The sequence below is a fragment of the Balaenoptera musculus genome, chromosome 3 (genome assembly GCF_009873245.2).
Source record: "Balaenoptera musculus isolate JJ_BM4_2016_0621 chromosome 3, mBalMus1.pri.v3, whole genome shotgun sequence".
Classification (NCBI taxonomy): Eukaryota; Metazoa; Chordata; class Mammalia; order Artiodactyla; family Balaenopteridae; genus Balaenoptera; species Balaenoptera musculus.
In genome coordinates, this window is record NC_045787.1 from 46,480,944 (window position 1) to 46,500,545 (window position 19,602).

Below are 19,602 nucleotides of genomic sequence, written 5' to 3' on the forward strand. Positions count from 1 at the left end.
CAGGACCAATAGGACTCATTTTTCTGTTAGAAGAAGTGATAAGTACCTCAAGGGCAGTTTAATTCCTATTTGTAATCTAAGTCCTAGTACAATGTCTTGAGTAAAATGGGTAGGTGCTCGATAAATATCTGCTGAATTAATTTTGAAGTATAAACTCAGAAAAACAAGGCAAGGCAAGGGGGCCAGACCAAATACTCCATCCCTTAGGCCTTCTTCTCCACTTTGTTTCAAATGAATGAGATACCCCTCTCGTTCATTTTCTCTTCAAACAAAAAGTATTTTTTGAGCATCCGTTGTTGTGCAAGGAAGTGCTGAACAGGATACAACATGATTTTTAAAATACGGTCCCTGAATTCAAACAACTTTCAGTTTGGAAGAAAAAATAAACGCCTAAACAGATACCCAAAATGCAAAGCAGAATGCAGGGTCACGTGAACAGTTCACACAGACAACTACAGCCTCTCGGAATGAAGGTTCACATCTGGGACATGTGACCCAGAAGAAATGCATAATGGAGGAGAGCATATGAGCTGAACCTTGAGTATAATATTTCAATAGGCAAAAATGTGTGCACCTGGGACAGAGGAGAGGCACACATCACAAGCAGAGGGACCTCCAGGGGAAAGTTCTTTCATTTGCTTATTTAACCAATATTCTTAAGTATCTGTTATAGGTCAAGCACTGCTTTAGGTGCCAGTGATATAGTAGAAAACAAAACCAAAACCTTGCCTTCTCAAAATTATAGAAAATCTCCAACTGCGTTTCCAGAATGTTTGTTAGTCTGTTTTGATAGTGCACAGAGTGAAAGAGGGGAACAATAGAAAGGTCAACACAGGAAAGGTAGATTCCAGGGTTGGTACTTGATTGTGGACGACCCAAAAGCCAAGCTAAAGAATTTTTTAGACTTAGCTCTGTTGACAAAGTAAGAGTCATTACAGGTTTCTCAACCGAGAAATATCTTAAGCAAAGTGGTGCTTGCAAAGATTATCTGGGTGGTAGAGTCCAGGGCTGGGTGACTGAGGGTGTGGTTTGGAAGCAGGGAGAATAATAATGCAGTGATTGCATTCTGTTGGGAAGAATCCAGCATAAGCATTGCTTCCTCCGAGATGCCACCCCTGATTCACTCAGTCGGGCTTAGCTGTACCACTAAGGTGTTCTCATAACAATTCGTCTCATCTATGATAACACTTATTGTACAGTATTGAAAATGCCTGTTTATTAATTCTTATCTTTTCGCTCATCAAGAGGAAGAGATTAGGCCTAATTATCTTTATGTTCCCAAGCGCCTAGACCACTGCCTGGCATGTAGCAGAAAATATTTGTGGCATGAAGTGAACAATCAAGTGTTACGGGTTGAACTGTGACCCTGAAAATTCATATAGGAGGTTGAAATCCTAACCTCCAATACCTCAGAATGTGACCTTATTTGGAAATAGGGTCTTTATAGAGGTAATCAAGTTAAAACGAAATCATTAGGGTGGGCCCTAATCCAATACGACTGGTGTCCTTATAAAAAGGGGAAATTTGGACATAGACATGCGTATAAGAACCTAATATGAACATGAAGATGACCATCTACCAATCAAGGAGAAAGGCCTGGAACAGACCCTTCTGTCACAACCTCAGCAGGGACTAACCCCGCCAACCCATTGCTTTTGAATTTCTAGGCTTCAGAACTGTGTGACAATAAATTTCTGTTATTTAAACCACCCAGTTTGTGGAACTTTGTTACAGCAGCACTAGCAAACTAATACAATAAGTGAAAATGTTCAGCCAACTTGGAGAAACACCCAGAATCAGAGCTCAGGATTAAGGTCATCATTAACTGTAAATAAAGAGAGGTGATAACATGGGAGCAGAATACATTTCTGTGATAAATAATGCAGGAGGAAACACGGCAAAGGGCACCTTCTCAGTGAACACCCATGTTTATAAAACAGAAAGAGAAGCCAGGGAAAAACATAAAGAAGCAACAGTCAGAAATCTGCAGAATAAAGTTGCCTGGTAGAACCTCCCTCCAAATAATGAAAAAAAAAGTAATATGAATTGTAAATAAATAAATAAATAGCCACAAAACTTCACAGAAGGAACCAAATAAGGAAGGGACACAGACAAATGTTTTAAATTTCAAAAAAGTTGTGGTCCAGGAAAGGCTCTGGCGCAGAGTAGCAATAGGATGGCAGAGCTCCTAACCCGACACGGCCTCTTCCCCAGCTGTACTGCTGTTGCAAAAGAGCCTGAGAACTTGCACAAGCACCCCCAAATCTGAAGAGAAGCAAATGGACTAATCCTAATCTTTCCCTTCTCCAGCTCGAGAAGGGAATGATAGAGAGATTCTGATGATGGAGGCCCCACACTTAACTGGTGAGCAGAGAAAGGTGCCTTAAAGGTGTCCCTTGGGAATGGCACACACCTTTAAGGTGGAGTGAATCTTGGTATAGATACTTAATAACACTTTAAAAATGAGAATACAACCTGAGTATATGAGATGTATTTGGGTATACCTTATACCCAGAGATCTCATTCAGCCCTAAATCCCCTATCTACCAAGGCCTCAACCCCACCAAAAATGTTCCAAGTACACAACTACCTAGTTCCGCAAACAAACAGACAAAAAGTCAGTTCATTAAATTGCAACTCACATTGGCTAGATACAGGAAAGAAAAGAATTTCATGATTATTCAGAACAAGAGAGTAATTCTTCAACTTTAATGTGCATTAGACCTTCCTGAGATACTTGTTGAAAAGGCCTATTTCTAGGGCCTCCCCAGAAGGCGATCATATCATTCCAGGGGTCCTTCAATTACAGGTAGGGAAACACTGCTTGTTAACACAAATGGATTTTTAAGTGAGTATTTTAGGTACTTAAGAAAATGAAATAAAGCATTTCTTACAATATGAAGGAAAACGTTTTGGGGCAGAACAACAGAAGCAGGATGGCCCAGTCTGGGGCAGTGCCCCTAGGATTTTTCGCTCTGCTATGTATTAATACTTAATACACGCCTTCATTTCACACTCATGGGTGAAGACAGTGACATTAGAATCCCTTCTGAAGGGGACGAGAGAAGATGAATTCATCCATTCATTCCAGGCTTTTCACACATATGAGTTTTTCTAAGCCTACTGCTTAGCTATTGTCTACTGCTTATCTAAACATCTGCTTAAAGAGATTCTGTATAAAGAATTAATGATGTTAGAAATATTGTTCTGTCCAAAACTGATGATAGATTAGCCCATTATCATATACTACTATTCAGCTGAATCAATTATGGAATTATCCAAATTATATGCAATCCTACAGCACAGTATATAAAACCAGTACTAGTATTTCGCTCTTGTGCATTGGGATGTCCAGGTCAGTTTTTCACGGGTGGCATTCTATCTGGTGGGTTGGACATTCATGCCAAACTGGTTGTCAATTATTTTGACACTCCTGCTTGTCAATTATTTTGACACTCTATATTTGATAGTCATCACACTGCATTTAATTTTATTTGTAGACATGTTTTCCATCACTTAAAACTCTTGTAAGTTCTTGTGGAGTAGGGTGGGAGGGGTGTCTTATGCAGATTTATATCTCATACAGAACTAAACCAGGGGAGGGGAGGCAAAAAAAAAAAAAATCCATGGTATTAATCAATCAATCAATCAAGTAAATGATCAGAGCTGATGTTTACATTTTGTTGCACTGGCTAGCAGGAAGATCCAATTTTCTCAGCTTCAAATTAAGTTAAAGCATAAGGAAATAAGCCATATTTATCTGTAAATATCTCACATGACAAGGTCAGCTTCTCAATTACTTAGTTTAATTGGATTTATTTATGCTTTTTGCCTTTTACTGAGGGGCTGTACTTGATGGTCTCAAAAGATTTCCTTTAATGGGATTTGATTCTGAAAAACTTGAGGAATGTGTTTTCATTAAAGGTCAGCTGTACTTTTTTTTTTCTTTTTAACTCTAGAATTAAGATTACTTGCATTTTACTCATTTGAATTGTGACCTTTTAATGAAATCCTCGTGGCTTGAAGGAATTCCCTTGACAAATAAACCACAGCGTGTGCAGCACCATCTTCTAGAACTGCCATATGTCCAGGAATAAGAAAAGATAAGCCTGTTTTTATGAAAGTTAATACAGACGACTGTCAGTTGCCAAATTCTTGATCCTGTGAGACGTGTAGTGTTTGATGAATGTCTGAGTAAAGTGCTGTGTCCGAGGGCGTCATGGTGTCCACCGCACCCTGCTGAGATGTGAAGTTAAACAGAAACCTCAACGTGCCTACTGGTGTCTCAGTGTCGCACGGAAGGAGGCCAGGCTCCACCTTTGGGGTACCAGGTGCTACCACCAGTTCTGACAGACTTAAAAACTTGAAATTCACTTCTGGGGGAAGATACTGAAATGCAGAACTGAGAATTGTTGGTTGGGGAGAAACAGCATTTAAGGTCGGAAGTTGTGTTTGGAAATATTATGTATTATAGAGTATAGAAGATAGTATAGTTAAATTAGCTTTAGCTAATTCTGAGCTGTAGAGTTTGTGATTCCTCCAAATAAAATTTAGGAATATAACCTTGACTCATGCTTTTATTAAGTGTGTTGATCTTACACCTCTCAGTCAAACATCATTCACAGAGTTCTCCAAGGCTGAGGATAGTAACAATGCAGCCTCTTTTCATTACTCTGTAAAATCCCTTCCCAGCCACAACTGTCAACCTACCCTTCTAATGACCCTAGCTCTCCTTTATTCTCTTCTAAGAATGCTTCTCTATTTATCTAATCTCAATCTTAATCCAAGACAAGTTCTAGGAAAAAAAGGTAAAATGAGAAACATAAACAATAAAAACTTAAAAGGAAAGAGCATAAAGTAGCAAAAGGAGCCTTGCCAATAAGTTTGACAACAGAGAGCCAAACTTATTGTTTGGTATATATTTAATCTTCATCATAAGACATGTGTTGTGATAGGAGAAAGTTTAACTGGTTGTGGCCTCTGTTGGTAAATCAATAACAACAGTGACAAGCCCCTGGCCATGCTGGGACGCAATCCAAATGGAAAAAATAAGGGCTAGGCCTATGATAATGAAATAAGAGAGAGGGACTGTTCTTGAGTAGATCTGACATACTGTGATTCATCACGGTGGAGATTCTAGACCCTACTGTCTCTAAAGGGTGCTTGATGGAGGGTGTGACTGTCCTCAGACAACCATCTCTCTTGGTTAAAGGTGTCCTTGCTCACAGGAGCCATACGCAAAGTTTAGAGATCCCCCTTTTGCTAAACCCAAAGGCTTTTCCTGAGTTCTTATCTATGCTGATTTCCCTGCCATCCCACAATTCTGACTTCGTCCTTCCTTCCTGAAACCCTAACCTCGGCTTTCAGAACATAGCACTTTTCTAACTGGCCTCATGCCTTTCCATCAGTCAGCTCTTTATCATTTTGTTCTGCTGGTTCCTATCTTCACGCTCCTGCACTGGGGCTTTCTGCCCTCAATCTGTGGGATTTTCTTGTTATCTGCCTGCTCTTACTACTATGGTAATGACTTTCAAATCTACACTCTGAGCTAACCTTTCATGTATGCCAGAGGCTGCTATTTGCAACTGCCCATAAACATTATAACTTGGACATACCACTGTCACAGAAAACCTAACTAATCCCAAAAGGAACTCATCTTGCCCAACTTCTACTTTCCACCAGTTGGCTTCTTTATCCAATACCTACACCAATGTTAATGGCTTGACTTTTCTTCCGATATAAAACACCAGACTCATCTTTGACTCTGCTCTTTCATCTCTAACTTGCAAACTGCTACAAATTAATTTGAATTTTTTTTTAGATGAAACCTTTCTCCACCATTTTCATGCTAACAACCAAAACTCCACTTCACCCTGTATTACTGCACCCAGGCTGGGACAACTCCTGCCTCCATGCTTATTTCCTTTAGATTCATGCTTAGGAAAAAAAATCAGCCTCAAATACCACTTTTATTATATTTTCTCCCTCCTCAAGAACCTACAGGGACATCCCATTATAAATCACATCAAGTCCCAAGTTCTCAGCTCCATTATCTGATTCCAGTTTACTTCCCACCACTCCCTACTACTCTAATGTTAAAATCTTTCTCTCCCTCTCTCTCTCTCTCCCTCCCTCATTCCCTCTCTCTCTCTCTCTCTTTCCAGTAAGCTATTTCCCACCTGTCCTCTCCCCTCTCTCTGAACCTCAAAAGTTATCAGCTGTTTGGTTTTGCTCCTATCATTTTTTCTACTAACAGAAATGGGGACTTAGAAATTTCAGAGGCTGCTTGTTAAAAAACCATTAGTCTAACTGTATAGTACACAAGGATTTGTTAAGAGGGGAAGAGGCAGATAAAACCGGACAGTTAGGGGCTTCCCTGGTGGCGCAGTGGTTGAGAATCTGCCTGCCAATGCAGGGGACACGGGTTCGAGCCCTGGTCTGGGAAGATCCCACATACCGCAGAGCAACTGGGCCCGTGAGCCACAATTACTGAGCCTGCGCATCTGGAGCCTGTGCTCCACAACAAGAGAGGCCGCGATAGTGAGAGGCCTGCACACCATGATGAAGAGTGGCCCCCGCTTGCCACAACTAGAGAAAGCCCTCGCACAGAAACGAAGACCCAACACAGCCATAAATAAATAAATTAAAAAAAAAAAACCAGACAGACTGAGGCTGAATAATGACTATCCCTAAGGGCAAGTGTGTCTTTCTTATTTATTTGTTTGTTTGTTTGTTTGTTTGTTTTAGCTCTCAGGTAAAAACCCTGAAACAATTGTGAAATCACCATAAAGCATGAACAAGTAAAACAAAATACCAAGGTCTCCCTTGTGACCACTGTGTATGAGATTTGTAAGGACAAACATTTCCTGCCACAGGAACTCAGCCACTGTGTGTCTCAGATGAAAGCAGTTCCTTTGCTTTCATAAATTAACCAAGAGGTTCAAAAGCAAGATGGCAACAAGTTCTGCTAAGCAACTTCTCTGACAAAGGTCGGAAAGACTTTTCTCAGTTGCCCAAATCAACCCGTGCCAACCTGGAATCCTCATTATCAGGGATTTTTGCAGTTAAAAAGCTGCTTTTAGGGCTTCCCTGGTGGCACAGTGGTTAAGAATCCGCCTGCCAATGCAGGGGACATGGGTTCAAGCCCTGCTCCGGGAAGATCCCACATGCCACAGAGCAACTAAGCCTGTGCGCCAAAACTACTGAGCCTGCACTCTAGAGCTCGCGAGTCACAACTACTGAGCCCCAGTGCTGCAACTACTGAAGCCCGCATGCCTAGAGCCCATGCTCCACAACAAGAGAAGCCACCGCAATGAGAAGCCCGCGGACCACAACGAAGAGTAGCCCCCGCTCGCCACAACTAGAGAAAGCCTGCGCGCAGCAACGAAGACCCAACACAGCCAAAAGTAAAAATAAATTAAATTAAAAAAAAAAAAAAAAAGCTGCTTTTATTAAAGTTTTAAAAACTGGTACTTCTGAAAGGAATGCCCTTTTAATAATGGGTTAATAGAAGCAAGCAAATCTATGAAATGGGTCGGTTAAACCTTAAGCAGAAATTCCCAAGGAAGAAGCAAAACCACAAATGACAGTCAGCTATCTCATCAGACCTCAGTAAGTTTTACTCAAAAACTGAAGAGGGAAAAAAAAAAAAAAAAAAACTGAAGAGGTATTAACAGATCCTGTGAGGAGATTTGCAGGGAGTTTTCTTGAAGAAAGAAAGGGAGCTGACCCAGCATACCACAGGCAGTGCAACTAGGGGCATCTGAAATCAACTGTTGCCTCTATGTCCTGAGGCAAGGGAGTAGGGCGAGCTGCTACCCAAGTTATCCAAGAGAATAACAACAGAATATCAACAGTGTCCACTTATCAAGGGCTCTGGGTCAGGTCCTGTGCTAGATGTTTCACTCACATTATCTACTTAATCCTCACACCAACCCTAGGAAAAAGGTATCATAATCTTCAGGTCACAGATACGGAAACTAAAGCTGGAGAGATGTTAAGTAATTTGTTCCCGATCACACAGTTACTATGTTGCAGAGCAGGTATTCAAAGTTCAACAGGACCCTGGTCTATGCTTGTTTACTGCAGCACACAGCTTTCCAGTGTGGAGGGTGCTAAGAGGAGCAAGATGGCAAAACATACTTAGGGAATCAACCAACATTTATCAACACCATAGCAGGCCCTATGCTGGGATTCCGAAGCGGACCAGACAACCACCCACTAGGATGGCTATCATCAAAAAGACAGACAAGGACTTCCCTGGTGGTGCAGTGGTTGAGAATCCACCTGCCAATGCAGGGGACACGGGTTCAAGCTCTGGTCCAGGAAGATCCCACATGCTGTGGAGCAGCTAAGCCCGTGCGCCACAACTACTGAGCCTGCGCTCTAGAGCCCGTGAGCCACAACTACTGAAGCCCGCGCGCCTAGAGCCCGAGCTCCGCAACAAGAGAAACCACCGCAATGAGAAGCCCGCGCACCGCAACGAACAGTAGCCCCCGCTCGCCGCAACTGGAGAAAGCCCGCGCGCAGCAACGAAGACCCAACGCAGCCAAAAATAAATAAATTAAATAAATAAATTTATTTAAAAAAAAAAAAACAGACAACAACCAGCGGTGACGAGGATGTGGAGAATTTGGAACAATCATATATTGCTGTTGGAATCGTAAAATGGTGCAGCCACTGTGGAAGACAGTTTAGCAGTTCATCAAAATACAGGCATACCTTGTTTCATCAGCCTATATTCTATTTTGCTTCACAGATACTGTGCTTTTTACAAAATGAAGGTTTGTGACAACCCTGAGTTGAGCAAGTCTATCAGCGCCACTTTTCCAACAGCACTTGCTCACTTCGTGTCTCTGTGCCACATTTTGGTAATTCTTGCAATATTTCAAACATTTTCTTTATTACTGTATTTTTTATGGTGATCTGTGAACAGTGATCTTTGATGTTACTATGTAATCATTTGGGGGTGCCATGACCCCACCCAGATAAGATGGCAAACTTAATCGATAAATGTTGTGTGCGTTTTGACTACTTCACCAACCAGCCATTCCCCCATCTCTCTCCCTCTCCTCAGGCCTCCCTATTCCCTGAGACACAACAATATTGAAATTATGCCCATTTATAACCCTGCAATATTGTGAACCTATCAATACAATGACCCTACAATGGCCACTAAGTGTTCAAGTGAAAGGAAGAATTGCACATCTCTCACTTTAAAGCTGGAAGTGATTAAGCTCAGTGAGGAAGACAGGTTGAAAGCCAAGACAAGGCTGAAAGCTGGGCCTCTTGTGCCAGTTGGCCAAAAGTCGTGAATGCAAAGGAAAGTTCTTGAAAAAAATTCAAAGTGCTACTCCAGTGAACACATGAATGATATGAAAGCCAAACAGCCTTATTGTATATATGGAGAAAGTTATAGTCGTCTGGATAGAACATCAAACCACCACAACATTCCTTTAAACCAAAGCCTAATCCAAAGTAAGTCTCTAACTCTTTTTAGTTCTGTGAAGGCTGAGAGAGGTGAGGAAGCTGTGGAAGAAAAGTCTGAAGCTAGCAGAGTTTGGTTCATGAGGTTTAAGGAAAGAAGCTACCTCCATAACACATTGTAAAAGCACCAGGTGAAGCAGCAAGTGCTCATAGAGAAGCTGCAGCAAGTTACCAAGATCTAGCTAAGATCATTAACGAAGGTGGCTACACTAAACAGGTTTTCAATGGAGACAAAACAGCCTTATATAAGAAGGTGATGCCATCTAGGACTTTCACAGCTACAGAGGAGAAGTCAATACCTGGCTTCAAAGCTACAAAGAACAGGGTGACTCTCTTGTTAGGGCTTAATGCATCTGGTGATTTTAAATTCAACCCTCGGTTCATTTACCATTCTGAAAATTGTTAAGAATTATGCTAAATCTACTCTGCCTGTGTTCTATAAGTGGAAAGACAAAGCCTGGATGACAGCCCATCTGTTGAAAACAGGATTTACTGAATATTTTAAGCCCACCACTAAGACCTACTGCTCAGAAAAAAAAGATTCCTTTCAAAGTATTAATGCTCATTGACAATGCACCTGGTCACCCAAGGGCTCTGATGGAGATGTAAGATGAAATTCATGTTGTTTTCATGCTTCCTAACACAACATCCATTCTGCAGCTCATGGACCAGTGAGTAATTTTGAATTTCACGTCTTAGTATTTAAGAAATACATGTCATAAGGCTATAACTGTCATAGTGATTCCTCTAATGGATCTGGATAAACTAAGTAGAAAACCTTCTGAAAAGCATTCACCATTCTATATGCCATTAAGAGCATTTGTGATTCATGGGAAGAGGTCAAAATATCAACATTAACAGGAGTTTGAAAGAAGTTGATTCCAGTTCTCACAGATGACAAGAAAGCGTTCAAGACTTAAGTGGAGGAAGTCCCTGCAGATGTGGTGGAAACAGCAAGAGAACTAGAATTAGAAGTGGAGCCTGAAGATCTGACTGAATTGCTGCAATCTCATGATAAAACTTTCATGGTTGAGGAGTCGCTTCTTCTAGATGAGCAAAGAAAGTGGTTTGTTGAGATGGCATCTACTCCTGGTGAAGATGCTGTGAAGATTGCTGAGATGACAACAAAGGATTTAGAATTACATAAACTTCGCTGATAAAGCAGCAGGGCTTGAGAGAATTGACTCCAATTTTGAAAGAAGTTCTACTGCGGATAAAATGCAATCAACCAGAATTGTGTGCCACAGAGAAATCGTTCGTGAAAGAGTCAATTGATGGGGCAAACTTTATCGTTGTCTTATTTCAAGGAAGTGCCAGTGCCACCCAACCTTCAGCCACCACCACCCTGACCAGTCAGCAACCATCAACACGGAGGCAAGACCCTCCCCCAGCAAGAAGACTATGGCTCACGGAAGGCTCAGATGACGGTTAGCGTTGTTTAGCCATGAAGTATTTGTTAATGAAGACACGTCCATTTTTTAGACATAATGCTGTTACACACTTAACAGACTACAGTATAGTGTAAACATAATTTCTATATGCACTGGGAAATGAAAATATTCATATGACTCCCTTTACTTCCATATTCGCTTTATTGTGGTGGTCTGGATCTGAACCTGTGATATCTCTGAGGTATGTACACCTGTAGGTTGTGACAGGTCTGTTTAAATTAGTGAAGGTGATGTAAAACTGAATGCAAACTGAACAACAGAGGTCCCCTCAAAGTCTCAAAAACACAGTTGGCAAAGCACTTACTAGGTTTTCCAGCCCTGCATAGAAGGGTGTTGTGAATGAAGGTTTTAAAAGAAAGAATCATCTCTAGAGAGGAGAACAGAATTAGATATTTTTGCTTTAATTTTACCAAACAATCTTCTCACCTAGACCTGGATCTCCTGAGCAGGATTATCCACTTGCACATTTACTCCATCTTGGCTTTATCTACGTATATGACCAGTTTTAAATGAATGACTTGGGATTCTAGTTTATGAGCCAGTTTCTTGGGTGTGGCTGGCCTTGTATTAATTCACTAGACCCTAAGAATATACTCTTCCCCACCAAACACATGAAATGATTTATGTATCTAGATATCCAAATTGGCCAGTGTGGGGACTGTCCACAGCGACCACACACAGACACGGCTTCCAAGAGAAGTGGGCAAAATCATCTGGAAGACCTTACTTTGCTACAGTGATCATTCTTAACATTAAGTGGAAAATTCAGAGCTGGAGACTCACCTGCTTTACTTGTCCTAAAATCCCTATCCCATGAAAAGCATCACATGGACTAACACTGCAGCTAACAGAAATTGTAAGTGGACCGTACAGGGTGTGTGAATTGATAACCTTAAACTCAAAGCACACAGACAGTTTTAAAGGGTGGCCTTTAAGTATATGCTAGCAAGCTAATGTAATGAACTGAAATCAAGACTCCTATTATATTACACAATAACCAGCCTACAGGACTTCCCCTAACAGATGTGATTTTAATTGGATTAAAGAATTTCTAGCATGTTTTCCCTCTAAATAACCCACATGAAAATACTTGTCATTCTTTAAATGCTTTTGTTCACTCCCTCCTATATAGGCACATAAAACTATGGAAAATACTAGCCAGATAAAAAACATATATCTAGAATCGCAGAGCTGAGAAAGAATTTAAGAATTATCTAAATCTACTCCTTAAATTCAGATAACTAAATAAGCAGATGAGTATTTTATTTTTCCTTTAGCATCACTCAGAGTGAAATCAGAAAAACCTTGGAAAAGTTATCTGTCTTCGCTTAGTCTTTTCATTGGAAAGCAAGAACTAAAAACGGTGATTTAGGTTTGCTAAGGCAGAGATGGAAAAATGGAGTTATGTTGCAGCCTAGAAGTTATGTCGGTTTTTATCTCAGATCCATGGAGTAAAGAGACACCTCGGGCAGGTCTGAGGCATGTCCTGGAACAGTGTGGGATAATACTAATCATAAGGCCAGAAGCTGTCTGAGCTCTGACAACTTGCTCTAGACCTGAGGTCTGGGCAATTTTAATCTGAGTGCTATTTCCTATCTACAAAATGGAGGTAATATACATCCCTCCGAAAGTTTTTGTGAAGTTAATTGCATGATTTAACCTTAAGCACTACACAGTCTAAAGGCCTTACTTCAACAGATTGGGATCAATAAGATAAAATGATCTCCTGGAGGCCAAGGAGTGAATGTTATTCACCTGAATCCCAGCACAACCCACAGCACTACAAAGTTAATTCTAGACAAACAGGCCAAATTATACCATAACAGGATTCTGAAACAAGGCCAGCTCTGGTCATCTCAACATGTAGCTTTTGGAAAAATATACAGTGACAGTTCAGTTTCTCTTCAAGTTGTGATACTATAAAAATTTGAAAGATTAACCAGTATATGCAGGAACTTAGCACATGATTGATATGTATGCATTTTCAATTACTGGGGAAAATATAGATGATTCAGTAAATAAAGTTAGACAAATGGGTAACCAATTGGAAAGAAATAAATTGGAATCCACAGCTCATACCAAAATAAATTTCAGATGCATCAAAAATTGAAACATAAAAAAATGAAACTATAAAAATACCTGGTGATTGAGGGAAACTCAGTAAAGGGTACACAAGATCTCTCTGCACTAATTTTGCAACTTCCTGTGAATCTACAGTTATTTCAAAATAAAAAGTTAAAAAAATACTTGGTGAACCTGAGATAATTATTTTATAATACTGAAAAGAGGAAGGCCTTTCCAACCGTGACAGTTGGAAGTTTGTAAAGATGTAAAACCCACCTAAAATTAAATATTTGTGCATGTCAAAAGCCTAATTATATACAAAATCAAAAGACAAGTCAAACAGAAAGAAAAATAGATGCATCTCATCTCCCAAAGGGCTAATTTCCTCAATATATGAAGACTGCCAGCAAATTTTTTTTTAACATCTTTACTGGAGTATAATTGCTTTACAATGGTGTGTTAGTTTCTGCTTTATAACAAAGTGAATCAGCTATACATATACATATATCCCCATATCTCTTCCCTCTTGTGTCTCTCTCCCTCCCACCCTCCCTATCCCACCCCTCTAGGTGGTCACAAAGCACCTGAGCTGATCTCCCTGTGCTATGCGGCTGCTTCCCACTAGGTATCAATTTTACATTTAGTAGTGTATATATGTCCATGCCAGTCTCTCACTTTGTCCCAGCTTATGCCAGCAAATTAATAAGAAAAAAGCCAACAACCTGACAGAGAAATGGATAAAAGATATGAATAGTTTATAGAAAAGGGAATAGAAATAACTCTAAAATATAAGCAAAAAAGACATCCAACCTCACTCAGCAATGTAACAAGTTCAAAGTTAAATTAGAGTGAAATACCATTTTTACTTTATTAAATAAAGTCTGATTACATACTTTGCTGGCCAAGGTATAGCAAAACAGGCACCCCTGTACATTGCCGGTGGGAATTTAGACTGGTACAACCTCTGTCGGAGTGATTTGGCAATATCTGTTGCAATGCAAATATTCTAGGTATATACTGAACACTTGTGTGAAAGGTACACATAGAAGATTTTTTACGATTTTTAATAGCAAAAGAAGTGGAAACTAACCAAATGCCCACCAATGTGAGACTTGTTAAAAAAGTGGCATATTCATACCAGGAAACACTATGTAGATATAAAAAGGAATGAAGTAGCTTTATCAAAGCTGCTATGGAATAATCACTAAAAAACATAATTAATGCCAGGTACAAGATAAATACTTCCTTATCTCTGGAAAGGTTGGTAAGATATTGGTAACAATGGTTACTTATCTTAATAAAGTTAAAAATTAACACAACAATCATCTATATTTATTAATGTTCCCTAAACTTTATGGCCACACATAGAAGGGAGTGAGCCAAGCAGTAATGATCATAATCACGCACATTTACTGAGTCCTTGGTATAGGGCTTGAAGCTAAAGCATGCTAAAAACAGATTCACTAAGCAGGGAAGAAAACACTATCCAAACAAGTCAAACTCAGCAGTAGATGGTATGGATTTATAAAAACTTGATGTAGACTTCAATATACTGAAAACCAGCTGACAGAAATCAGGTGTCATTTATCTTTGTAGCTCACTCACTTCCTCATTTCCCAACCTAGCATACACTCTTAAAACAAAGCAGGCACTCAAATGTTCATTAATAAATAACAGATTGAAAGGATGACTGGATGGGATGGATGGGAGAGATGGATAGATGGATGGATGGGATAGATAAAAAGATGGATGATTGGAAGAACGAGTAGACACTGAATGACTGTGATCTCTCTCTGCTCCCATTTCCTTCTGACCCTGGGCCAGCCTTAGTCTCCTTGTGCTCCCCTGTACAAATGGGAGGTGCTGGAATTTACAAACAATTAAGAAACATGATCATAACCTCCACACGACTTGGTGGACAATTACTAATAGGGTTGGCAAAACAATGCTCCCACCTCCCCGCCCCCACCCCACCCCACCCCACCCCACCCCCGCCCCTCCGAAATGTCCATGCCTTAATCCTTGGAATCTCTAAGGGACTCTACAGATCTAATTAAGGTTACAGACTTTAAAGTAGGGAGATTATCGTGGATTATCCAGGTGGGCCCAATGTAATCACACGAGCCGTTTCAAGCAGAGAACTGTCTCTGGTTGGAAGAAGAGAGGAAGACAGAGAGATTGGACGCAGGAGGATTCAGTGCACTGTCGGTGGCTCTCAGATGTAGCAGCCCACATTCAAGGACTGGAAAGAGCTCCCCTAGGAGCTTAGGCAGCTCTTGTCGACAGCCAGCGAGGACACACGGACCTCAGTCCTGAAACTACAAGGAACTGAATTCTGCCAGCAACCTGAATGAGCTTGGAAATGGGTTCTTTCTAGAGGCCTCTGATAAGAGCCAAGATGGCCAGCACCTTTGAAACACAGAGCAGAGTGATCACCCTTGCCAACCTGGACTTCTGACCTACAGAACTATGACATAATAAATTTGTGCTGTTTTAATCCACTAAGGGTATGATAATTTGTTATGGCAGTAATAAAAAAATGAAGACTCTTCCTGTTCAGCTTAAGAACCATTTGTGGAGCCTGTTCCACGTGAGGCCCTGCACCAAGTGTTTAGGGTAGAAAAGTGGGCACACGTTCTCAAAGAGCTCGCAAGCTCAGACACCATTAAACAATGCTAGGATACAGTTTAGCACAGCACACTGCAGGAGTACAGAGAGGGGTGCCTAACTGTGTGACGTCCTCAGATGCTTTACTTACTACTCCTCCAATCCCTCCTTCTTCCAATGAATTGGACCACCAACCTTCTTACAAGTCAGAAACGGAAAGCCATCCTAAACTCCACTGACCCCTCCAGACCTGTGATTTATATCACCCTAATAATACTTCTCCTAAAAGTCCCTTCTCTTTCCCATTTCTTCCCCATTTCTTCCCCCAACCTCTGACTGCTACTTTCTGACCTTTATCATCTCTTACCTAGATTACTATAATGACCTCTCGATTAACTTTCCTGACTCAATAGCCATCCATTTCCCCAAATCCATTTCCCCCAATCCACCAGGGTCATTTTTCCAAGGATTAAATTGAGCATGCCATGTTCCAGCTCAAAATCCTTCAAAGACTGCCTGCAGTTAAAGTCTAACTCCTTGGCTACTCTTAGCAACCCCTCTAAGCTCTACTAGAGCAAAAACTGTCTCTGCTTGGCTTCTAATTCCAGCGCCTAGGAAGGGTCTGGCACGTACGTGTTTCTTGGAAAGTATTTGCTGAGTAAATAAAATCAACCCCTGCTGACGCTGCAGCCTCACTGCTTCCCTTTCAATAGCCCCTGTTCACTATGCTCTTACCGCCCTAGTCTTCGTAGTCCCAGCCTACTCCACCTTCCCTCTCTCTTTATGCTCCACTTTCCCCTCATGGCTAAAAAGCCTCGTTCACCTGGCTGGTAAGCAGATCTCATTTTTGTTAAATTTTGCCCTCCTCTAACAGGGTTATGCTCGTCTTACAGCTCTGTCTAGTCTCTTCTGAGCCCCTGATATAACTGTCTCCTCTTCTACCACAGCATCTGTGGCAAACCCTCTAGTACAACGCTACTCAAAGCTGGCCTGTGGACTGGTGCTGGTGTCCAAATGGTTTATTACCATTCTGGTCCAAGGTAAGTCCAGAAATCAGGTGTAAGTACTTAGAAATGTTTATGGCAATTTGACATTGCAGGGACATCCAAGTATGTGATACTTGTTGAACAAGGTATACACCAGTTTGGATGTTGTTGAATTAGTGTGGTGAGTCACACGTGGTGCAAACTGTATTTTAATCATGTGCAACAGGACCACTTATTGGTCCGTGATAGAGCAAAAACAAAGAACAACTCAATTGGTCCACCATCACAGAAAGTCTAAGGAACACTGCTCTAACTCTAACTCGTAAGATGGTACGTTCCCATCTTCCACCTTTTGGGATGTTGTTGGCTGCCTGAGACAATGCAGATGTTCCATAAATCTCAGTGAATAAATTAATAAAGATGCAACTGATAAGAAGACTTTCTAAAAGACATGAGATCTGAGCTGCTTCTTAGTGATTGGCAGGAATTGAGCACTTTGGGGTAACAGCATGGGCAAATGCACTGAGGAAGAAGTGCAAATGAGGAATAGCAAGAAAAGATGGTAGGACTTCCCTGGTGGCACAGTGATTAAGAATCCGCCTGGGGACACGGGTTTGACCCCTGGTCTGGGAAGATCCCACATGCCATGGAGCAACTAAGCCCATGAGCCACAACTACTGAGCCTGTGCTCTAGAGCCTGCAAGCCACAACTACTGAGACTACGTGCCACAACTATGGAAGCCCACGTGCCTAGAGCCCATGCTCCACAACAAGAGAAGCCACGCATTGAGAAGCCCACACACCGCAACAAAGAGTAGCCCCCGCTCGCCACAACTAGAGAAAGCCCACATGCAGCAATGAAGACCCAATGCAGCCAAAGATTAATTAATTAATTAATTAATTTTTTAAAAAAAGAAAAGATGGTGCACAGGCAATGGAAAGCTTTCAAAAGGTGAAATATTACGCTGAAGCATAATGACGTCGAAGAGCTCAACCAGACGGTTCTGCCAGAGTCCAACCACCCTGACCCCCTCCCTCAAGCTTACCCCAGCAGCACCCTCTCAGTAGAGTGTGCAAGCCTTAGCAAAGGCAGAGGGAGTCCCTGAAGGGTTTTAAACCAGTGTTGTGACCTAGCTCATGAAGGATGAATGTCAGGGGGTGAGAAAGGCAGGGAGACCAACTAGGATTTAACTGCAATCATCCCAATGAGAAATGCTGAAAGCCCTCAGCAAGGGCAGAGATAATTTAGTGACGTGCAGTGGTGGTAGACACAAAGTCAAGAAATATTTGTGAGGCAATACAGGAGGGGCTTGGTGATTCGCTAGACAGGATAAAGACACAGGGTAGCGTGACTAAAGTTTCTGGTTTGGTGGAGTGACTATGTGCATGGTGGTGTCACCAGAGGAGATAAGGATCACAGAAAGAGGAACAGGTTTAAGAGGCAGGAAATTCATAAATTCCAGTGTTACAAGCCTGTGGGACATTCAGGTGGAGATGGCCAGCAGGCACTTGGGAGAAAGGTCAAGGCTGAAGATACAGATTTGGGAAGCTTTCACATCTAGATGGTGATTAAAACCAGTTATGGATGAATGAGAAGAATAGTGGTCTAAGCATTTCTCCAAAGAAGATATACAGATTGCCAACAAACACATGGAAGGATGCTCAACATCACTAATCATTAGAGAAATACAAATCAAAACTACAATGAGGTATCACCTCACACCAGTCAGAATGGCCATCATCAAAAAGTCTACAAACAATAAATGCTGGAGAGGGTGTGGAGAAAAGGGAACCCTCTTGCACTGTTGGTGGAAATGTAAATTGATATAGCCACTATGGAGAACAGTATGGCGGTTCCTTAAAAAACTAAAAACAGAACTACCATATGACCCAGCAATCCCACTACTGGGCATATACCCAGAGAAAGCCATAATTCAAAAAGAGTCATGTACCACAATGTTCACTGCAGCTCTATTTACAGTAGCCAGGACATGGAAGCAACCTAAGTGTCCACTGACAGATGAATGGCTAAAGAAGATGTGGCACATATACACAATGGAATATTACTCAGCCATAAAAAGAAACGAAATTGAGTTATTTGTAGTGAGGTGGATGGACCTAGAGTCTGTCACAGAGTGAGGTAAGTCAGAAAGAGAAAAACAAATACCGTATGCTAACACATATATATGGAATCTAAAAAAAAAAAAAAAATGGTTCTGAAGAACCTAGGGGCAGGATAGGAATAAAGACGCAGATGTAGAGAATGGACTTGAGGACACAGGGAGGGGGAAGGGTAAGCTGGGACGAAGTTAGAGAGTGGCATGGACATATATACACTACCAAATGTAAAATAGATAGCTATAATAGCTATAATATAATAGATAGCAGCCGCATAGCACAGGGAGATCAGCTCGGTGCTTTGTGTCCACCTAGAGGGGTGGGATAGGGAGGGTGGGAGGGACACGCAAGAGGGAGGGGATATAGGGATATATGTATATGTGTAGCTGATTCACTTTGTTATACAGCAGAAACTAACACAGCATTGTAAAGCAATTATACTCCAATAAAGATGTAAAAAAAAAAAAAAAAAACCTGACAGAAACATCACCCTGAATTCTTAGCATCGCACCATCTGTGTTTCATCCTTTTTTTTCCCTCACGTGTATTCCTTCATTTGTTGAGCGTCTCCCCCGTGCTTGCATATAAACTTTGTGAGAGTAAAGAAAATAAATAAATAAGTGCCAGGGATGTAATATACAACGTGATAAATATAATTAACACTGCTCTATGTTCCATATGAAAGTTGTCACGAGAGTAAACCCTAAGAGTTCTCAACACAAGGTAGAATAATTTTTTTATTTCTTTAATTCTGTATCTATATGAGATGATGGATCTCATCTAAACTTATTGTGGTCATCATTTCAGGATGTATATAAGTCATATAATTATACTGTAAACTTAGAGCTTATGTATGTCAATTATATCTCAATAAAACTGGAAGGGGAAAA

General features: G+C 41.0%; 1 protein-coding gene across 3 annotated transcripts in view; it reads right to left on the bottom strand.

Moving 5' to 3' along the window:
* Positions 1-19,602, bottom strand: part of ELOVL7 (ELOVL fatty acid elongase 7) — a 70,599-nt gene that overhangs the window by 34,547 nt on the left and 16,450 nt on the right. The window lies entirely within an intron of this gene.